We start from the raw sequence: 22,463 nt of genomic DNA on the forward strand, positions 1-22,463 counted from the left end.
CAGGTGGTGAACAGGAGGAGGAAGCCAGTGATGAAGAGGAAGTATTAATCCGGAGAATTAAGTAGTAACACCAGCCTGTTTCCTGGGGGAAATCACTTCTCCCTCAGAGCTGAGATTCTGGGTCTGAAAGTGTGGGTGCCTTGGAGATAGGTGATCATGCTTGGGACCCGAACATATGCAAAGCTGGATTAAAGACTCGTATACAAGGCAGAGGCCACCAAAGGATGATAGTGAAGTAAAAAAAAAAAAAAAAATAGCTCCTCAGAGGCAGTAGAAAACTAATTTCCCTTGATCCCTGATACAAATCCGTCTTCACGTGAGCTTGAAGCTAAAAGTCACAGTAACTGTAGTCAGAAACCAAAGCCCCAAACTAACGGTGGTCCCAGGTTGACAGGCTTCAGATGCTTGACAGAAGCAAACTAAAAGCTTTTCCAAAGAAGGATGCTTTCAGACTGGGCAGGCTGCAAAAGAACTCCCTCAAACTGAGCTCCAAGAAACAGAGGCTCACAATTGAAATCTCTAACAAGTGAGGAGATGAGCCACCCTTAATAAGAATCAACAGAAATGCACTGCCAATAAGCAATAGAATAAAACAGAATAAGTCCTGCAGGGATGGTTGATATTGAAACTTTCAGAAACAAATTAAAAATAGATATGTTTTATGTAATTAAAGAAATGAGATATTAAAAAAAGCATGAGGTATTGAAAGTGTGTAGAAAAACCAGATTATAAAAAATAACCAAGAACATTAAAAAGGAGCTATGAATTTCACATAAAAATTACATTAACTGAAATTACAAACCTAAGGCTTGTGACACAGCTGGAAAGGAATTTGTGAGATAACTTATGTGAACCCATGGGTATATGGATTAAAAGCAAAATATTGGCTACAAAAGGAAGTTATTAAAGAATACGTATAGAATAAGAACATTCATATCAATATTATTAATATGGATTCATATGGACTCATGTAAATATAGCTTATTTTGCTAAATCTTATTCAACTTTATTATATATCTTAGGTTTATATGTATATAAAATTACATAGATATATACAGTGATAACAATGACTAGGAAAAAGGGTAATCAACACAAAATTTATGATGGGAATGAGGATATATCTTGAATTTGAGAAGTATCAAATACTGAACTTTGAATACATTGGTTGTGCTCTATTTTAGAATCTTGGTTGGAGGTAAATAGGTGTATTTAATTATTTTTTATGGTGATATCATTTACAGATAACATTCTATTAGTTTAGGTGTACAACATAATGATTCAATATTTTTACATATTGCATAATGATCACCATAATGTTTAGTTGTCATTAATCACCATACATGGTTATATTTTTTTCTTGTGATGAGAATTTTAAGATCTACTCTCTTAGCAATTTTTAAATATACAACACAGTGTTATTAACTACAGTCACCATTCTGTATATTATCTCCCCAGGGCTTATTTTATGATTATAAGTTTGTGCCTTTTTAACTACCTTCTCCCATTTTGCTCACCTGCCAACCTCTGCCAACCACTAATCAATTCTCTGTATGTATGAGTCCATTTTTAAAAAAGATTCCATATAAGTGGAATCATACAGTATTTGTATATATATATACTGTTGCTGTTCAGTTACTCAGTCATGTCCGATTCTTTGCAACCCCTTGGACTGCAGAAAGCCAGGCTTCCCTATCCTTCACCATCTCCCGAAGCTTGCTAAAACTCAGGTCAATTGAGTCAGTGATGCCATCCAACTATCTTGTCCTCTGTCATCCCCTTCTCCTCCTGCCCTCAATATTTCCAAGCATCAGGGTCTATTCTAATGAGTTGGCTCTTCTTATCAGGTGGCCAAAGTATAGGAGCTTCAGCATCAGTCTGTCCAATCAATATTCAGAATTGATTTCCTTTAGGATTGACTGGTTTGATCTCCTTGTTGTCCAAGGGACTCTCAAGAGTCTTCTCCAACACCATGGTTCAAAAGCATTAATTCTTCGGTGCTCAGCCTTCTTTATGGTCCAACGCTCACATCCACACATGACTACTGGAAAAACCATGGGTTTTAGATGGACCTTTGTCGGCAAAGTAGCGTCTCTGCTTTTTAATATGCTGTCTAGGTTTGTCATAGCTTTTCTTCCAAGGAGCAAGCATCTTTTAACTTCATGGCTGCAGTCACCAACTGCAGTGATTTTGGAGCCCAGGAAAATTAAGTCTGTCACTGTTTCCATTGTTTCCCCATCTATTTGCCATGAAGTGATGGGACTGGATGCCATGATCTTAGTTTTTTGAATGTTGAGTTTTAAGCCAGCTTTTTCACTCTCTTTCACTTTCATCGAGAGGCTCTTTAGTTCCTCTTCACTTTCTGCCATAAGGGTGGTGTCATCTGCATATCTGAGGTTGTTGATATTTCTCCCTGCAACCTTGATTCTGGCTTGTGTTTCATATATATATATATATATATATGTGTGTGTGTGTGTGTGTACATATATAAGTATATGTGTACATATTATATATATATGTGTGTGTACATATATAAGTATATGTGTACATATTATATATATATGTATATGTGTGTACATATATAAGTACATGCATATAAAAGTGAGATCATACAGTATTTGTCTTTCTCTGTCTGACTTATTTCACTTAGCATAATGTTTTAAGTTTCATCTATGTTGTAAAAAGTGGCAGGATTTTCATCCTTTCTATGACCATATGATATGCCATTGTGTGTGTACACATATAAAGTATATATACATGTATATATGCATATATACACCACATTTTTTTAATCCATTCATCCATCAATAGATATTTTAGTGGTTTCCACATCTTGGCTGTTGTAAATAATGCTGCAGTGACTATGGTGATACAGATATCTTTTTGAGTTAGCATCCAAAGAAAAAGAAAACACTCAGAAGTAAAATTATTGGATCATATTGTAGTTCTATTTCTAATTTTTTGAGAAACCTCATACTGGCAATACCAATTTACATTTCTGCCAACAGTGCATGAGGGTTCCCTTTTGCCACATCCTCATCAAGACTTGGTCTTTCTTTTCTTTTCATAGTAGCTATTCTGACAGGTGTTGTTTTGATCTGCATTTCTTTGATGATTGGTGATGTAGAGTACCTTTTCATATACCTGTTGGCCATCTGTGTGTCTTTTTTTGAAAAATGTTTATTCAGGTCTTCTGTCCATTTTAAAATCACATTGGATTTCTTTTTTGCTATTGAGTTATGTGAATTCTTTATATATTTTGGATATTAACCCATTATCAGATTCACAGGTGGCAAACATTTTCTTCCATTTGGTAGGTGGCCTCTTATTTTGCTAATGGTTTCCTTTGCTGTACAGAAATTATGTAGTTTGATATGGACCCATTGGTTTTTCACTTTTGGTATCAAATCCAAAAAATCATCTCCAAGGCCAATGTCAAGAAGCTTATTGCCTATATTTCTAGATGTTTCATGGTTTCAGTTCTTAAGTTCAAGTCTTTGATCCATTTTGAGTTAATTTTTTTGTGTGGTGTGATAGGGGTCCAATTTCATTCTTTTGCCCAGTGGCATACTGTTTTGGTTATTATAGCTTTTTAGTATAGTTTTAAATCCTTGGGTATAATACCTCCAGTTTTATTCTTTTTCAAGATATTTGGAGTATTTGGTTCCATACAAACTTTAGGGTTGTTTTATTTCTGTGAAAAATGCCATTGGAATTTTGATAGGGATTACATTGAATCTGCAGATTGCTTTTGATAGTATTTACATTTTAACAGTATTAATCTCTTCCAATCCATGAGCATGGAATATCTGCATTTATTTGTGTCTTTTTCAATTTCCTTCAGAAATGCTCTATAGTTATAATTACAGTTCATTTCATCATTATTCTTTAAACTATGCATGTGAAAAGTGAAAGTGTTAGTTGCTCAGTTGCGTCTGACTCTTTCTGACCCCATGGACTGTAGACTGCCAGGCTCCTCTGTCCATGGAATTTCCCAGGCAAGAATACTGGAGTGGGTTTCCATTGCCTTTTCCAGGGGATCTTCCTGACCCAGGGATCGAACCCAGGTCTCCTGAGTTGGCAGGTAGATTCTTTACCTGCCACTGAGACAACTATGCATATACATACATATATTTAAATTCTTAAAATATCTTATACTTATCAATTAAGAATGGACATTTAAAAAATGATCCAGGTTGGAGGTGAGAAAAATCTGAAATTGAGTGGGTATTGATCAATTATTACAATTCATTGCATGCCCCTATGGTGCCAGGCACATTCCTCATATATTTTGTAATCCTTGCAGCACCCTGAAATAAGTGTTATTATAAAAGTAGGTGTTAATTATCAAAGGAAATTTATATTCACAAAGTTGATGAACTTACCTAAAAGTGTTAGATTCAGAACTAGGTCTATCTGGTTGCAAAGCCAGCTCCCTTTCTCCTGAGCCTGGCTGCGTTCCACATAGCTCTATCTTGCTCAGTTTTGTGGTAGAAGTCATGAAGGGTGGAAATGACTGGGAGGGAGACATGGGCTGTTCTCTCTACATTTCAACTCCTGTAGCCTGCAATGTTCTCTGTGTGGAAAGCTCAGCTAGGGAGAGGTGAAACTTTCCATTCTACTGCAAGAGGTTCAAGGCTTGTTCAAGGTTTGATCACTCGCATGGAAGAACAGAGGCTCCCCATGTAGTTCCATCAAAATCAGACAGGATCCAAACACTCAGGGTTCCAATCATATGCAATACCACGCATTGGTCAAAGAATAAATACAACATGACTACATTTTTTGAAAAAATAAATGCTTTGAGCACTTCATAATGGTCTCCTCCGCGTAAGATCAGAACATGTTTGAGTGTGGGGAGAAAGAGCCAAGTGGGAAAAAAATTGACAAAGGGCAAAAGGACAAGGAGATTTATAAAACTGGATGAGAGGAAAGAAAATACGATTATGAGAGTCAAATAGATTCATTATTTTATCAAAATACCAGTTCAACCCTATGTTTTGCTTCTTGTCTAAAAATGATTAATAATGTGAACATATAATGTGAACATATCTTGGTAATAATAATAATATGAGCTTATAACTACTTACTAACTACTTATAACTACTATAACCTCCTTGGAAGGAAGGTTATGGCCAACCTAGATAGCATATTTAAAAGCAGAGACATTACTTTGCCAACAAAAGTCCGTCTAGTCAAGGCTATGGTTTTTCCAGTGGTTATGTATGGATGTGAGAGTTGGACGGTGAAGAAAGCTGAGCACCGCAGAATTGATGCTTTTGAACTGTGGTGTTGGAGAAGACTCTTGAGAGTCCCTTGGACTGCAAGGAGATCCAATCAATCCATCCTAAAAGAGATCAATCCTGGGTGTTCATTGGAAGGTCTGACGTTGAAGCTGAAACTCCAATACTTTGGCCACCTCATGCGAAGGGTTGACTCATTGGAAAAGACCCTAATGCTGGGTAGGATTGGGGGTGGGAGGAGAAGGGGACGACAGAGGATGAGATGGTTGGATGGCATCACCGACTCGATGAACATGGGTTTGGGTAGACTCCGGGAGTTGGGGATGGACAGAGAGGCCTGGTGTGCTGCAGTTCATGGGGTTGCAAAGAGTCAGACACGACTGAGCAACTGAACTGATAACTACTAGAGTTGATCTGGAAGTAATATTTTTGATCATCCATCCCAACCATCCTATTTTATAGAGGAGAAAACTGAGGCTGTGGACCTCATCAAGGTAGCACAGCTACTGAATATATGTCAAATAGGATGGGTGAGTGGGGAATGCAAAGTGGGAACTAGAATCCAGGATTCTACCATGGCATCTACTGATTCATCTATGGCTTGCTTCCACTAACGAGAGAAAATGTCTGCTGATCACCTGGACTTTGGTCCTGAACATTTTCCAGGAATGGAGGCCACAGCACTCATTCCCCAACACAATCTGCCTTTTGCTAGTTGATCAGCTTGGATATAAATAGAAAGAGCCTGGGCCAGGCCCCATGCTGAATTTCTCCATTGCCTTTGAGATAAGAGTTATAATGCTGAGAGTACTGAGCCTATGTAGTGAATTAATTTCTACAATCCATGAACAAACTGAATTCAGAATTTCAAGACCCCAAGTGACCCCTCAGTGTGGCTAAAACAAAGTCCCAAGGAAGCCAGGAAACAGTTGGATGGACCCAGAGTTCTTGACACAGCACAGGTGCACTATCAACTTTGTAGCCATACTTTGTAGCCATACCCCCACTCGTGAGCAGGGCTGTTTTTTTGTGGATTTTTTTTTTTTTTTGGCTGACATATACAAGGTGAACATGCTTTCAAGATAGCCCTGCTGTGAATTACTTAATACTGAAAAATCTAATCACTGGTGACAGAGAATCACAGTGATTTTCTGATTTGGCTTGGTAGCAGCTGCTTTGTTTGCAAGACTGTAATACATAATGCAGGTAACAAAATGCTGTTTATTCAAGTTTTCATCAAGAAATCCTTTTGTTTATATAGAACTCTAACCAAAATTATCTCCCTACCCTACCACTCCATCTCCTCTCTGAAAAATAAACAATGTATTGTCTCTTAACCAGACATTTGAAGACAAAACCAGTATTTTATGTGGCCCATACTGAGTATTTAAAGTAGCAGAAAAGATGAGAAAGAAGCACTGACTTTATTTTTTTCAGATAAGTACCTGTTTCTCTTCACTGCAGGAAAGTTCAAACCCATTATTCCTAGGCTCCTGGTCCCCTGAGGCAGATGACACAGGGAGCAGAGGTTCCACTAGTCCAAAGCTTTGGGGAAACCCTGCAATCAAAGGCATCAGTGTTTGATGGATCACCCGATGCCCTGGGTCACACACACACTTCCTGACTGCAGCCACTCTGGTTCCCGCACCCTGCTCCACCTTCAAGAATTTCCGGCGAGGCTGGGACCTGGAGATGGACCATAGTTTCATGATTTTTTTGTTTTTTTTGCCACTTCCCCAGAGGGGAAGTTTCCTGAAAGTAGGACATCTTTCCTGCTGTTAGAGACCACAGAACTCTGTGTCTTTCTCAGATCTGAAGAACCTCTCCTCCCAGCCTTGCTGGATGTCAAAGGCATATTTTCTTTCTGCTTCTCTACAGGGAACTGAGAAAAGACAGTGAAATGAGCTGGGAGGGAAAATTTGAGACAGGAAAAGTACGGTTTAATAGTGTAGTAAATCATCCTCCCATAATAATACCTTGCCTGTAAGTTGGGATTTTCCCTCTTTGAGAATTTTTTAAAATTCCACAGAAGGAAATCAAGGGTGAAATTGTCTTATATTCTATATGGAAAACAAAAGTGTGTGTGTATGTGTGTGTGTGAGTGAAATACATACTTACAGATAGTACATGTACACACATAGATTTGCAGGTATATATATATACACATAAGATGAATATACACACATATATACACACAAGATATATATATACTATATATTCATATATTTATATATTCACTGTGTCCATTGTGTACATACACAAGTATATAGAAGATATATGCATACATACACATAAGGTACATATATATATACACACATGATATATACACACATTTTATTTATTTGTGTGTGGATGTTTGTATCCATTAGAGACACTAATCCCTACCAAATTAAGAGAATTTATTTTCTCTTTGTCTTTTCAATACAGTTGAAATCCTGAATTCTATCATTTGTAAAATGAAACATAAATAATATCTGAAAATATCATTCTTCTTGCCACCTCAGTTTCCTTTCATTATTCCATTTTTCTTTTATGTTTTGACCAGCTATACATTTTTTAATGTATGTACAGATGTGTTTATTTATGTTGTAAAAATTTGCTTTTGACAGAAGTGCTGACCACAAACATTCGATGTTACCCTCAGTGGGAGTCGGCGGCTGTGATTTGGGTGGCATGGTTTTATGTGCAGAGCTGTCTGTCAATGGGCATAGCTGGGGCACACCCCTGAGGAGTAAGATAGAAAAAAAAACTTGATGTCTGAGAAAAAGGAGAAATCCAGGGAGGGCACTGAAGGAAACAGGAAGTTTGAAAGATAAATTGGGCTGAGACATGCAACTCTGATGGAGCAGCCAGGAGTAGAGTTGCATCTTGTGCTGTTGTTCAGTCGCTTAGCCATGTCCGACTCTTTGTGACCCCATGGAGTGCAACATGCCAGGCTTCCCTGTCCTTCACCATCTCCCAGAGCTTGCACAAACTCATGTACATCGAGTTGGTGATGCCATCCAACCGTCTCATCTTTTGTAGTCCCCTTCACTGCCTGCCCTCAATCTTTCTTAGCATCAGGGTCTCTTCTAATGAGTTGGCTCTTCACATCAGGTGGCCAACGTATTGTAGCTTCAGCATCAGTCCTTCCAATGAATATTCAGGATTTATTTCCTTTAGGATTGACTACTTTCTCTTTTTTTTTGCTTTTTTTAAAAAAATATATTTATTTATTTTAGTTGGGGGCTAATTACTTTACAATATTGTAGTGGTTTTTGCCATACATTGACATGAATCAGCCATGGGTTTACATGTGTTCCCCATCCTGAACCCCCCTCCCACCTCCCTCCCCATCCCATCCCTCTGGGTCATCCCATTGCCCCAGCCCTGAGCATTTGTCTCATGCATTGAACCTGGAATGGTGTTAGGATTGACTACTTTCATCTCCTTGCAGTCCAAGGGACTCTCAAGAGTCTTCTCCAGCACCACAGTTCAAAAGCATCAATTCTTCGGCACTCAGCCTTAATCATGGTCCAACACTCACATCCATACATGACCACTGGAAAAACCATAGCCTTGACTAGATGGACCTTTGTTGGCAAAGTAATGACTCTGCTTTGTAATACACTGTCTAGGTTTGTCATAGTTTTGCTTCCGAGGAACGCGTCTTTTAACTTCATGGCTGCAGTCACCATCTGCAGTGATTTTGGAGCCCAAGAAAATAAAGTCTGTCACTGTTTCCATTGTTTCCCCACCTATTTGACATGAAGTGATGAGACCAGATGCCATGATCTTAGTTTTTTGAATGTTGAGGGTTTTTTTTTTAATAAATTTATTTATTTTAGTTGGGGGCTAATTACTTTACAATATTGTAGTTTTAAGCCAGCTTTTTCACTCTCCTCTTTCACATTTATCAAGAGGCTCTTCAGTTCCTCTTCGCTTTCTATCATAAGGGTGGTGTCATTTGCATATCTGAGGTTGTTTATATTTCTCCCAGCACTCTTGATTCCAGCTGTGCTTCATCCAGCCCAGCAGCATTTTGCATGATAAGTTAAATGAGCAGGGTGACAATACCTTGATGTACTTCTTTCCCAATTTGGAACCGGTCCATAGTTCCATGTCCAGTTCTAACTGTTGCTTTTTGACCTGCATATAGATTTCTCAGGAGGCAGGTCAAGTGGTCTGGTATTCCCATCTCTTTAAGAATTTTCCACAGTTTGTTGAGATCCACACAGTCAAAACCTTTAGTTAGTGAAGTAGTTTTCTGGAATTCTCTTGCTTTTTTGATGATCCAACATGATGATCATGTTGACAATATTATCTCTGGTTCCTCTGCCTTTTCTAAATTCAGCTTGAACATCTGAAGTTCTTGGTTCATATACTGTTGAAGCCTGGCTTGGAGAATTTTGAGCATTACTTTAATAGTGTGTGAGATGAGTGCAATTGTGTGGTAGTTCAAGCATTCTTTGGCATTGCCTTTCCTTGGGACTGGAATGAAAATTGACTTTTTCCAGCCCTGTGCCCACTGCTGAGTTTTCCAAATTTACTGGCATATTGAGTGCAGCACTTTCACAGCAACATCTTTTAGGATTTGAAATAGCTCAACCAGAATTCCATCACCTCCTCCAGCTTTGTTCGTAGTGATGCTTGCTAAGGCCCACTTGACTTCAGACTCTAGAATGTCTGGTTCTAGGTGAGTGATCACACCATTGTGGTTATCTGGGTCATGAAGATCTTTTTTTTGTAGAGTTCTTCTGTGTATTCTTGCCAGCTCTTCTGAATATCTTTTTCTTCTGTTAGGTCCATACCATCCTTTATTGCGCCCATCTTTGCATGAACTGTTCCTGTCATATCTCTAATTTTCTTGAAGAGACCTCTATTAAAGATCTCTATATCTATCTCTAATAAAGAGGTTTTATTGTTTTCCTCTACTTCTGTGCATTGTTCACTTAGGAAGTCTTTCTTATCTCTCCTTGCTATTCTTTGGCACTCTGCTTTCAGGTGGGTATATCTTTCCTTTTCTCCTTTGCCTTTCACTCCCTTCTTTTCTCAGCTATTTGTAAGGCCTCCTCAGACAACCATTTTTCCTTTCTTTTTCTTGGTGATGGTTTTGCATCTTGTGTTCAAGGGAGACTGAAGATCCCAGAGAATATCTTTGGAAACTCAGGAGTCTGTCTCAAAGCCTTTGACAGAATAAATCATTGAGAATATTTTGTTAAAACCAGCCTTCTTCAAGGGAAAGCAAAAGGGCTGACAGCTGCTGGAATCTTTGGCCGTCAGAGAAGTAGAATTCCCCTTGGACAGGCAAGATACTCGCCAACCTGGAAGAAAAGGCTAACTTTATATCCAGTGGCTTGAGCAAGACAGTACTTTTGGAAAAAGAGGTCCAAGGAATTAAGAAAAAGTAAAGAGCCCTCCAATTACAGCTGGAAGGAATTGCAGCTGGAATAGTCTGCACCTCTGACTTTACAGATGAGGAAATAGGGCTCCAAGAAGGGATGTGATGTAGTCAAGACCACATGGTTCATGAGCAGTGAGCCACTTTCAGAAACCAGATGAAGCTGCCCCTTTGGATCCATTTGAAAGATGTTTTCAGCAAGGATTCCCTGGATTTTATCTTAAGGATAATGAAGTCATTTCTTAGATTGAGGTGAGGAAAAAAGCTTACTACTTATTCAACTGTCAGCACTTAAGAATTCAGGTTTTCTGGAGGTTTTTCATGCTGGAGAAGTACCAGTAAATAAAAGTGATTAATCATTGCCTAGGTTATGTAAGTGACTCCCAGGGGAGAAAAAAATAATGTTGAAAGAGCAAGCAGGATTGTCCTTAATTCATGTCATCTGCTGGAAACATTTCTGTTTTCTGGAATCTCTTATTGTTGTCACATACATTTCTCTCAGTTTGGAGGAGACCCGAGGCTTTTTTTTTTCTCCCCCAAGATTGATTCTCTCTCAAGGAGACTTCATTAAACCATGTATTGAATTGCATTCCTGAATCCTCTGAGTTCTACTCTAAGTAGATTCCCATTGTAAAAGCCAGTTTTACTGTTCTTTTTAGTTACCTCCTGAGCCCCGCCATTGACATCGTCACTTAGGGCACAATGCTTATTTGATATTAACCGACTGAACTTTATATAAGCTTTTATTTTCCACCGTGGATTGAAACATAACAGCTAACTTATTGGAAAATTGCCATCAAGAAAGAAAAATTGTTAGAAGTAATGAAATGGCAGAGTTTCAATATGAATGTGTATGCGCTATTATGTCGCATGCATTTAAATTCCCTGGTATATCATCTGTCAACTTGCTGGATGACTATTCCCCAATATTGTCTGTGTCTCATGAGTTAATAGAAGCCAGTGGCCCTTTCCACTGGTGTAGAAATTGCAATTTTCTACCTATTAAGAGACTGTTCTGCCTCTGCAGAAATAAGAAAAAATTAACCCCCAAACCAAATGGATCAGAGCAATAGTAACAAGTCTAGCATTATTCTGATTTCTTGAACTTAGAAATCCTGAGAACATCTTTGGATTCCTCACATTAACACAGAGTTCATGACCCAGCCAGGTCACAGAGTACAGCTTTGAAGAAATAAAGGTTCTGACAAGAAGAAAAAGGGAATTGGGGTGATCCTAATTATTTAAATTCACATGTGAAAGAGCTATTCATCAATATTCCAAAGTCCCTGGGAATTCCCTGGTGGTCCAGTGGTTAGGACTCTGTGCTTTCACTGCTGAGGACTCGGGTTCGACCCCTGGTTGGAGAACTAGGACCCCATAAGCTGCATGGAGTGGCCAAAAAAATCCAAGGTCCTTGAACAAAGTTTTTCTTGGCCTGGGGATGGGTAGTCCCCCATGACCTATGTAAGCATCCACTTACATAGGTGGATCTTTTTTGTGTTTTATGTAGTTTCTTCACCAGTGAGATGGGACTAGTGAAAGAACTTTCTTTACAGGATTCTAGGGGTTAGTGAATTAGGACAGATCAAGCACTTAGAACAAGGCCTAGTATGCAAAGAAAAAAAAAAAATCAATGCTGGCTCTGTTCTGGGCAGACCACTAACCTGGTAATCTGGTGCCTTTTGTTGATCTCTCCAACAGCCAGGAAGCTCATGCTTCACAGGCGACATCAGCAAGCCCCACTCTTTCTCAGCGCTCAGTTTCATTCCCTCTAAATGAAGCGGCTGAGAGTATCACCATTTCGTCAAATGTTTAGTTGTAGTGAAATTAATTTAGTAGTTCTGACCAGCAATTTTTATTTAAATGAAACAACAGAATAGACAATATCAGAAAACATAGTATATACTCAGTCTTGTTTTGTGATGCTTTCGTCTACATATATTCTGGAAGGGGTGCTAGATGGGAATGAAAATTTTTTTTACTGGTCATGCTCAAAATTTCGAAGTTACTGGAGTATATGATACCCCAAGTTTCCTTTTCTCTCGAGTGGTTTCACATTCTGTTAAGAAGCAAAAGTCATTGGGGTACACGCATCTCTTTCAATTCTGGTTTCTTCGGTGTGTATGCCCAGCAGTGGGATTGCTGGGTCATATGGCAGTTCTATTCCCAGCACTGTTTACAATAGACAGGACATGGAAGCAACCTAGATGTCCATCAGCAGACGAATGGATAAGGAAGCTGTGGTACATATACACAATGGAATATTACTCAGCCATTAAAAAAAATACATTTGAATCGGTTCTACTGAGATGGATGAAACTGGAGCCCATTATACAGAGTGAAGTAAGCCAGAAAGAAAAACACCAATACAGTATACTAATGCATATATATGGAATTTGAAAGATGGTAACGATAACCCTATATGCGAGACAGAATAAGAGACACAGATGCATAGAACAATTTTATGGACTCTGAGGGAGAAGGTGAGGGTGGGACGTTCTGGGAGAATAGCATTGAAACGTGCATATTATCATATGTGAAACAGAACACCATTCCATGTTCGATGCATGAGACAAGGGCTCAGGGCCGGGGCAATGGGATGGCCCAGAGGGATGGGATGGGGAGGGAGGTGGGTGGGGGGTCCAGGAAAGGGAACACATGTAGACCCATGGCTGATTCATGTCAATGTATGGCAAAAACTATTACAATATTGTAAAGTAATTAGCCCCCAACTAAAATAAATAAATTTATTAAAGAAAAAAAAAAAAGCAAAAGTCATGGACAGCAGAGGGCCCTGGAGATGGATCCCAGAGGCTCTGCTGGGCATGGCCCTTCCTTGCTGAAATGATTTCTCTGAACCTCAGTCTTCTCTTTTGCAAACATGGATGGCAGTATCTGTCTCTCCTAGGCCTGTTACAGGGCTTCCCTGGTGGCTCAGTTGGTAAAGAATCCGCCTGCAATGCAGGAGACCCAATTCAATCCCTGGGTCAGGAAGATCCGCCTGGATCTGGTAAGGAAATGGCAACCCACTCCAGTATTCTTGCCTGGAGAATCCCATGGACAGAGGAGCCTGGCAGGTTACAGTCTGTGGGGTCACAAGAGTTGGACACAAATTAGCGAACTAAACCACCACCACCAGGCCTGTTACAAGGAAAAGATGAGCTAATGGATTATAATTTAAATGTTATAAAATATACATTGTGTCATGATTTTCATCATTGATTGATTTTGACCATAGGAAAGTCTCTTACCTTATGACCCCTCTTTCTGCATTACCAGTTTCCTTCACTTCATGTCTTTCTTTACATTAGCCCCTTTGCTTGAAATATCTGCCCCATTTTTACTATCTTACTCATCCTCTAAGACTTAGCTCAGGCACTATCTCCTATACAGCATCTTCTCTAGGCTCCTGGATTGTATGTCAGTGCCCCACATCATCCCAAATGTGTATCTCTCTTTTACTTTTTCATTTTAAAGTAAAAACATTAACATATCTCCCACCTCCACTAGATCATCACACTCCCCAATTTCTTATTTGCTGCTTAATTTCCAAACCTTAGCCCTGTATCTGCATGTACTGGACACTCTGTAAAATATTTGTTAAGCTAAACAGAACTTCCCTCTTGTTCCTTCCGTATCTTCCTGTTGATTCACTTTTATTCCTACATCCTTTTCCATCATAGTTGCTTCATTTTTCCTACCTCTTACCCCATTTCTAGCTTGTATCTGGCATAAATAATAGCTAATTGGACAGAAACAATTATTAATACCTCTTGGCCTTCATTACTGCAGCATCTTCAGGGGAGGCTATTGTGAAAGTGCATTTGGAAAAGAGGAACAATAATTGTGGAAGAGACATAGTAGGCAGGGAGGCTTCCCAGGTGGCTCAGTGGTAAAGAATCCACCTGCCAATGCAGGAGATGCGGGTTCCATCCCTGGGTCAGGAAGATCCCCTGGAGGAAATGGCAGCCCTCTCTAGTATTCTTGCCTGGAAAATCCCATGGACAGAGGAGCCTGGCGGGCCATAGTCCATGAGGTTGCAAAGAGTTGGACTTGATTGAGTGACTGAGCATGCACACGTAATAGCTAGATGAGAAAGAGGATGGGGTCAAGTTATTTACACCTGTGACATTTAGCTGGAAGACTACACACGAATACACAAGTCAGGGAGAAAGCTTGGAGCATGGAGGTGGTTAGAAGGCCAGCCTGGGCCATGCATTTGCACCTTTTCCTCGTGTGTCTATAGTGCAGTGGACACAGAAGGTGTGGGGCTCATCATGACACCCCAATTATGCTCCTCGTTCTGTACGTAGAAGAAGGGAGACCCCAACAGCCTGTTTAACCTCAGTTATGACCAAGTCTCCCTAACATGAAAAGTTCTGATTCCTGACCCAACATATGCATGATTCACAAACCATTTCCAGGTGCCCATGATAGTGTGACATAGAACTCAATACAGCCCGGGCACAAGGACAGAGCCTATTGCAAACTCTAAGTCAGATCAGATGCTTACATCCCTCTCTGGCTGTTGCATGTCTCCTCGCTTGTCACTGCCAGGAGACTGGGTTGATTTATCGGGCCAAAGAGGTAACAGTCACCTTCTCAGGGCCGTTAGCTGATTTCTGTGAGTGAACAGGTTAGAAAAAAACATCTGGTTTGTCTCCCTTGCATTTATCTGTTTATTCATGCATGGAGGTTTTGTTCTAGGGATAACTCAAGCATGTAGTAGTATTCAAAATTCTAATAAATTGAAAATTGCTTCTGCTGAGATTTCAACAAGTTATTTTCCTGCCAGAGTATGGTCAAGATTTTTCTTTCACAGAATATTTAAAGTGGCTTCCACCCGGTCCAATACACTGTAGACAGTTTTATGTGTTATACCTTCTAAGTATGTTTTTTCAAATCTCCAAGGCCTCCAATTTGCCATTTAGTATGTATCACCAATTACAATGGTTTGTCTGCCAACTCTCTAAAAGTGGTAATAACAATAAAGATATCACATGGTGACTTTCCTCTTGAAGAAGGCTTCACTTATTTACAGATGGCCTAAGCTGACAGCTAATGCCTTCCTGTCATTCTACCGAAGTCATATCTGGACTCCTTCTTGCGCCTGGTTGCAGAGCATTGTCACATGCGATATCTCATTTAATCCTCATAACAGTGATAAGCCCTTGTGAGAATAGTATTATTTCCAGCTTATGAAAGAATGGACATTGTCTTAAAGATCATCAGTATATCCAAGCAGAGGATTTAGACAGAGACAAGGCCAATACCCGGGTCATCTAACGTAAGTCAGTGTCCTCTCCTTCATCCTATAACCTGTGGCTCACTTCTGGGGGCCTTCCCTATGGCTCGAGTCAACTTCCTTCATGAGCTCCAGTTTTGCTTCCCCTTGGAAGTATCTCCATGGGTGGACATCAACCACCCTCTTCTTGGCTAGTGATCACCTAGGGGTGTGCATGGGGCCAGAGTTCAAGGCACGGCAACATAATTGGAGGTTTGTGGGGGCCTCTCCAGGAGAGAAGATCAGAGTGGATAAATCTTTTTCCTCCACCACCCTTTTTGGTTCCACTTTGGGATGTTGTCTGTGCCATTTGGAGTTGTTGCCCAGGCAACTTGTGACCGAGTAGGAAGACGTTATTGGCATGAACTATGTATTCTGCGTGTTCTCACTTGTGTCTGACTCTTTGGGACCTCCACGGATGGTAGCCTTCCAGGCTTCTCTGTCCATAGGATTTCCCAGTCAAGAATACTAGAGTGGGTTTGGGTTACCATTTCCTCCTCCAAGGAATCTTCCTGACCCAGGAATTGAACCTGGGCCTCCTGTGTCTTCTACATTGCAGACAGATTTTTTACCACTGAGCCATTGGGGAAGCCCTGTTGGCACAAAGGGGATGGCTTTCTGAAAAGATGGAAAGCAACTGAGTGTAATGATAACAGTGAATTCCTAAACTGACCACATCTACCGCTGGACATTGTGTTAAGTAAACAAACATGTTTCTGTCTTAATTTCCTTAATTGAATTTTCTATTACTTGCTCCTGGCTACATTCTAACTTTCTAACTGCAGCTTTTCTTTATCTGCACTGTTCTTAGGACACCAGTGAATTAAGTGTCTAACATGTTTAAGGCTTGTCCCCTCACTCTCCACTCCACCAGGGGCCTGACTCATCATTAAGACCTGCACTAGCCCTGATCAGCTATCAGTGCGAATAGAATCTATGACACTCTATAGCCCAGTGGTCCCTGACCTTTTTGGCACCAGAGACCGGTTTCATGGGGCTTCCCAGATGGCTCAGTGGTAAAGAATCCGCCTGCCATGCAGGAGCTGCGGGTTCCACCCCTAGGTTGGGAAGATCCCCTGGAGAAGGAAATGGCAATCCAGTATTCGTGCCTGGAAAATTCATGGACAGAGGAGCCTGGTGGGCTGCAGTCCATGTAGTCACAAAGAGTTGGACAAGACTTAGTGACTCAACAACAACTGGTTTCATAGAAGACAGTCTTTTCATGGATGGGGTAGAGGGATAGTTTTGCGATGATTCAAGAGCATTACATTCATTGTGGATTTTATGTCTATTATTACTATATCAGCTCCATCTCAGATGATCAGGCATTAGATCCCAGAGGTTGGGGACCCCTGCTCTATGCCAAGTGTGGTCTTAACTGCTCAGTTACGTTTCCTTGGTCTCCTCTGCCTGCCTGACCCTATGCTTCCAGCTTCCCCAGATTAGTATTTGTTTCACCTTAGTTTTCTTCCCTGCCCCTTCCCCACCCCTTCAAGCTTTTTCCTCTTTTCTCATTCTTGATTGTTTATACTCTGCTCTGCTCTCTGACATTTGTGTGCATTTGATTATAGCCTGAGAGTTTTGTTGTGATCACTTGGTTGTTAGTATGTGAGATTCATTGCCTTCTTTTAGCTAAATGTTTCTTATCATCTAGTATGTTGTATACTGACTTAGGAGTTTGTCATATTTAATCCTTAAGTCTGTGAAATAGGCATTATCTACATTTCCCTTAGTAAAAATATCAGAGTATAGGTAACCAACCCAAGATCAAATCTCTAGAAATAACGTATCCATGAATCTAACCAAGGTCCATGCCTTTTCACGATATGACATAGTATACGACAACTTCTTCCAAACTTCTTTTCTCTTCCTTGGTCTTTCTGTAGTTGGTTTAACCTAAACACAGCTCTAACTATCAATTTCCCCTTCTCAATCTAAGAGAAGCATGGGAATGTCATGTATGTCCATCATGTAATTATCTTTTCTCTGAAATGCCTTGGGTCCTCTCTGCTATATGTCCAGGCAAGGATGAGTAATTTTGTTTAATTAATATGCATAATAAAGAGAAATAGTGAGTCTTTTGCCTAAATTACTTGGTTGTGAGTCATCATTTGATTTTTGGTATCAGCTACTATTTTAAAGAGCACTAGCCTAGGTTTAGCTTAATGAAAGTGTCAGATGTGTGTTTCTTGAACAGACAGGTCCGTTTGGAGAAACATTTGGTCTAAATTTGGTCTGATTTAAAAGTATGAGTTTATATAATGATACTCATCATACTTTTATTTATAATCAAAATTTTGTCAGTAATGTAAATGCTCAATGCTAAAGGCTTAGCTAAATAATGTATGACATACATAAAGGAATATCATTATAGCTCCTAAATACTTTATTTTAGGAAATATGTTATGACACAGGAAGATATAATGTTAAAAAGTCAAGATCTAAATTGCATACACTATAGGGCTTTGCATTCATAATGAATTTACATGTTTATGTGCATAGAATAAAAGACCAAATGAAAATACTACCAGGATGTTTTCTGTGATAAGATGCTGTTTATCTTAATTACCTTCTTTATACTTTTTTGTATTGTCTAAACTGTCTGCAAAGAATATGTTTTATTTTAATTATAAAAGAAAATCATAATTAAAGAAAAAGTGATTTATTCGTGAATCTGCATTAATGTTACTTAGTTTCCCATCAAATGAAGTTGAAAATTAATTTGATTTCTAAAAAACCCCAAAATAAAAAATCCCACTCACACACAAGTTTTCAACAGCATTCCTGTTGCATATAACACAGTACAATTATTTCTTTAAAAAGTAATACATTTTCATATTACAGTGAATGGAGGGGACACTGAAGTTTCTGCCGTGTTCATGCTATGCTCTGGGTTATTCCACGTCAAAGACAGAACTGGGACCTGACATTCTTCTAACTGCCGTATAATATAGTTGGGCTACATCAAAAGCAGACTAACCAATGAGCAGTATCACTTTATACGGTGTCAAATCCAGAGAGGTAAATGAAGCTGGGTGATGTGACAGAAATTTGCTTGGGGAAGGGGACATGGGAGATTGACTGCATTTGGTTGACTAGTTGAGAAGACTCTCTGGGGAGGTGATAATGGTCCTTGAAAACTGACATGTAAGGTCTCACCCAGGTAAAGATCTGAGGGCAGAGCATTGTGGTGAGGGAGTAACAAATACATAGGCTGACAGGCAGGAAGGACCTTGTCGAGGTCAATAAGCAAAATAATAAACAGGACAAGGGCATGTGGATGGAGCTTAGAGAGGAAGGGGAGTAGAGGACATGATGAGGTTAGAGGTGTGGGTGAGTCCCACATCCTGTGGAGCCCAGCAAGGGATTTTATTTTGTGTGTAATGCTTTCATATTGTGATAAAAGTCAATACACAGAATAGTGTAATAGAGCTTGAACATTCACATTAACAGGGGCTGCCAGGCTCAGGGTCTAAAAAGAAACTGAGCTGTGCCAAAAAGAAATTAGACTTGACAGAGATGACAGTTTTAATAAAATGGGAAAGTATAAATATCAAGTGATGTCTCACAGTCTTACTAGTGGGGGAGTTGTGGCTGTGGTAATAGGGAACAAAAAAAGTTTCAGAACAGTATTGCAGGCTGATAATTCATTTTTGAGTTCGTTTTTAAGGAAAATGCAACCAGTATGTCCTGATAACCATGGCTACAATGACTATGATCATTCAGATAACTATATTATTTCCCGATTTATGAAAGCAGAATCAAGGGACTCATCTGCTTACATTACACGGTATATATTTATGGTCAGCATGGTTAACTCATGTTTTCAGGTGGTTCAATTACTATTGAGGGTACAACTCCAATTTTATGTTTATAATTTAGAATATCTTGATTTTCAAAAGTAGCTTTCAATTTTTGTAAGATGCTACTTTTTTTTAGAGCAGTTTTAGGCTCATAGCAAAGTTGAAGAGACGGTACAGAGATTTTTCCGTAGAACCCCTTTCCAGTGCACGCATAACCTCCTCTGTTACCAACATCCTCTGCCAGTGTGGTGTCTTTGTTGAAACTGATGAACCTACAATGACACACCATACCTACCCAAAGTTTATAGTTTACATTAAAGTTCACGTGATGTTTTACTTTCTATGGGCATGGGACAAATGGGTATTGACGTGTATCTATCATTATGATATCATACAGAGTATATTCACTGCTCTAAAAATACTCTGTGCCTTGTCTATCCATCTTCACCCATCCAACTTCCCATTCTTGGAAAATATTGATCCTTTCACTGTCATCATAGTTTTGCCTTTTCCAGAATATCATATAGTTGAAACCATACAGTATGTAGTCTTTTCACATTGGCTTCTTTTATTTATGCATTTAAATATGCATTTAAATTCCCTCTATGTCTTTTCATGACTTGATAGTTCATTTGTTTTCTTAGCACTGAATGCTATTCCATTATCTGTATGTACCACCCGCTGAAGGAAATATGGTTGCTTTCAAGTTTTGGCAGTTACAAATAAAATGGTAGAAACATCCCTGCATAGATTTTGTGTGGATATGTTTTCAGCTCCTTTGGGTAAATACCAAGGAACCCAATTGTAGGATCATATGGTAAGAATATGTTTAGTTTTGTAAGAAACTAAGTATTTTCCAAAGTGACTATACTGTTTTGCATTTCCACCAGCAGTAAGAGTTCCTCTTGCTCCATATCTTGATCAGCTTTTAATATTGTCAGTATTCTGGATTTTGATCATTTTAATAAGTATGTAGTGGTTATCTTGTTATTTTAATTTGCATTTCTGATGACGTGATGTAGAGTATTTTTTCATATACTTATTTGCTGTCTATATATCTTCTTTTTCAAGATCCTTGCCTTGTTTTTTATTTTCAGTTTTTAATTGGGTTGGTTGTTTTCTTATTGTTGAGAATTAAGAGTTTTTTTGGTACATTTTCAATAACAATCCTTCATATGGTGTTTTTTTTTGCAAATATCTTCTCTCAGTCGGTGACTTGTCTTCTCATTCCCCTGACATAGTCTTCTGAAGAGCAGTAGGTGTTAATTTTATTGAATTCCAGCTTATCAATGATTTCTGTAACAGATGTAGCTTCAAGCTTCTCACAGAAAGTTTTCTATACCTCTGTGTATGGACAAAGCCTAAGTACTATTTTGAAGAAATAGCCTTGTTTGAAGAGAATTCCTCAATCTAAAATACATTATGTATATGTTTTCAACTTTCACTTTAAATCAAACAAGCCTCATAAGCAGTCTGAAAGTCAAATATCTTCAGTATTTCAAAACATGCTAGCATTATACTTAGCTTCATCTCACAAATAGTTTCTAAGAAAAGGCTTAGGTTGGATCTGTAAGAGTCAACTGCCTGGATGATGAAAGTTTGAAAGATGAAAGTTTGAAAAAAATGCATTTGACTTCAGAGGGCAATGTGATTCAAACCAGAAAGTAAAATACAAACTTTTTGACTGAATGAATATTGATAAATATATAGACAAATGTAATAAGTAAGAGATAAATATAATTGAGAATATGTCATTCTGTGGTGCTTGTCTGTATGGGCAACTGGCTTTTCTTTGGTGATCTTTGTTAGATTTTGCATCTTTTGAAATGTCAATGTGACATCACTGGCATAGATTAAAAACTTTTTGAGTCTTTTGAGACTATAAATACTTGATCACAGATTCAGCAGGAGGAACACAAACATGACTGAAACTCGATCAAATCAACATTCAGTGGAGACTTCCCATTGAACATACTTGGTTGACAGTTTAATACTTTGCAAGAATGACCTTCATATCCTGCTAGATGTGTAATTCCATTATACTATGGCTGTCCATGTAGTAAACTGGCAGCTACCTCTGTGATTTTGAAAAAGAACATTTTTTTAAAAAAGAACATTTAATATATTACCTGCAATACTTAGCCAATAGATTTCATGCGTCATCAAGAAAGGGATGCCTGAGTAGCTTCAAGTGCTTTGTTTCCTTGTTTTTTACTTAGGCTGGATTTTATGCACTTGTTTTTCACTAACTAGATTTTTTTGGTCCTAAACAATGTAATTGTTCAGAAGTCCAAAAGACTATTTAAATAAATTGCCTAAAAATTTATGTCCTGAGAATGAAGATATCTCCAAATTGTCCATATTGCGGACACTGCATTTCAGATGAGTAGTCTAGACCTCTAAATATGTATCTCTTTATATGGTATATCAGTGGGGAAGAGGTCACGCAGGTTTTTTTGTTTTGTTTTGTTTTAGCATTTAGTGTGTTTGAATTGCTTCCCAACTATATTGTTTTATAGTAACTTTGGATGTTAAGGTATGTTTTTTCATTCTGTTAATTCTGTTAATTAAGCTATTTTAAGGCAAGTCACACCTGCTGTGGTAATATTGTTGAAGTCTTCTACAAGACAGTCTTCTGTTTTATTAACTTGGCCTTCCTCTGAAAGTGTCCTCACAGTATCTATGTAGTATCTGTGTAGGTACATTGTCTTTAAATAGTCTCAGACTTTGGGGGATATCAACACTTAGAAATTTGA

At 38.8% G+C, this 22,463-nt stretch overlaps 1 protein-coding gene across 1 annotated transcript in view; it reads right to left on the reverse strand.

Annotated features, from left to right (window-relative positions):
- The window catches only part of LOC145528632 (uncharacterized), a 283,959-nt gene that overhangs the window by 92,011 nt on the left and 169,485 nt on the right, over positions 1–22,463 (reverse strand). The gene's annotated exons all lie outside the window — the stretch shown is intronic.

The sequence above is a fragment of the Giraffa tippelskirchi genome, chromosome 12 (genome assembly GCF_054371585.1).
Source record: "Giraffa tippelskirchi isolate mGirTip1 chromosome 12, T2T-mGirTip1v1.2.pri, whole genome shotgun sequence".
NCBI lineage: Eukaryota > Metazoa > Chordata > Mammalia > Artiodactyla > Giraffidae > Giraffa > Giraffa tippelskirchi.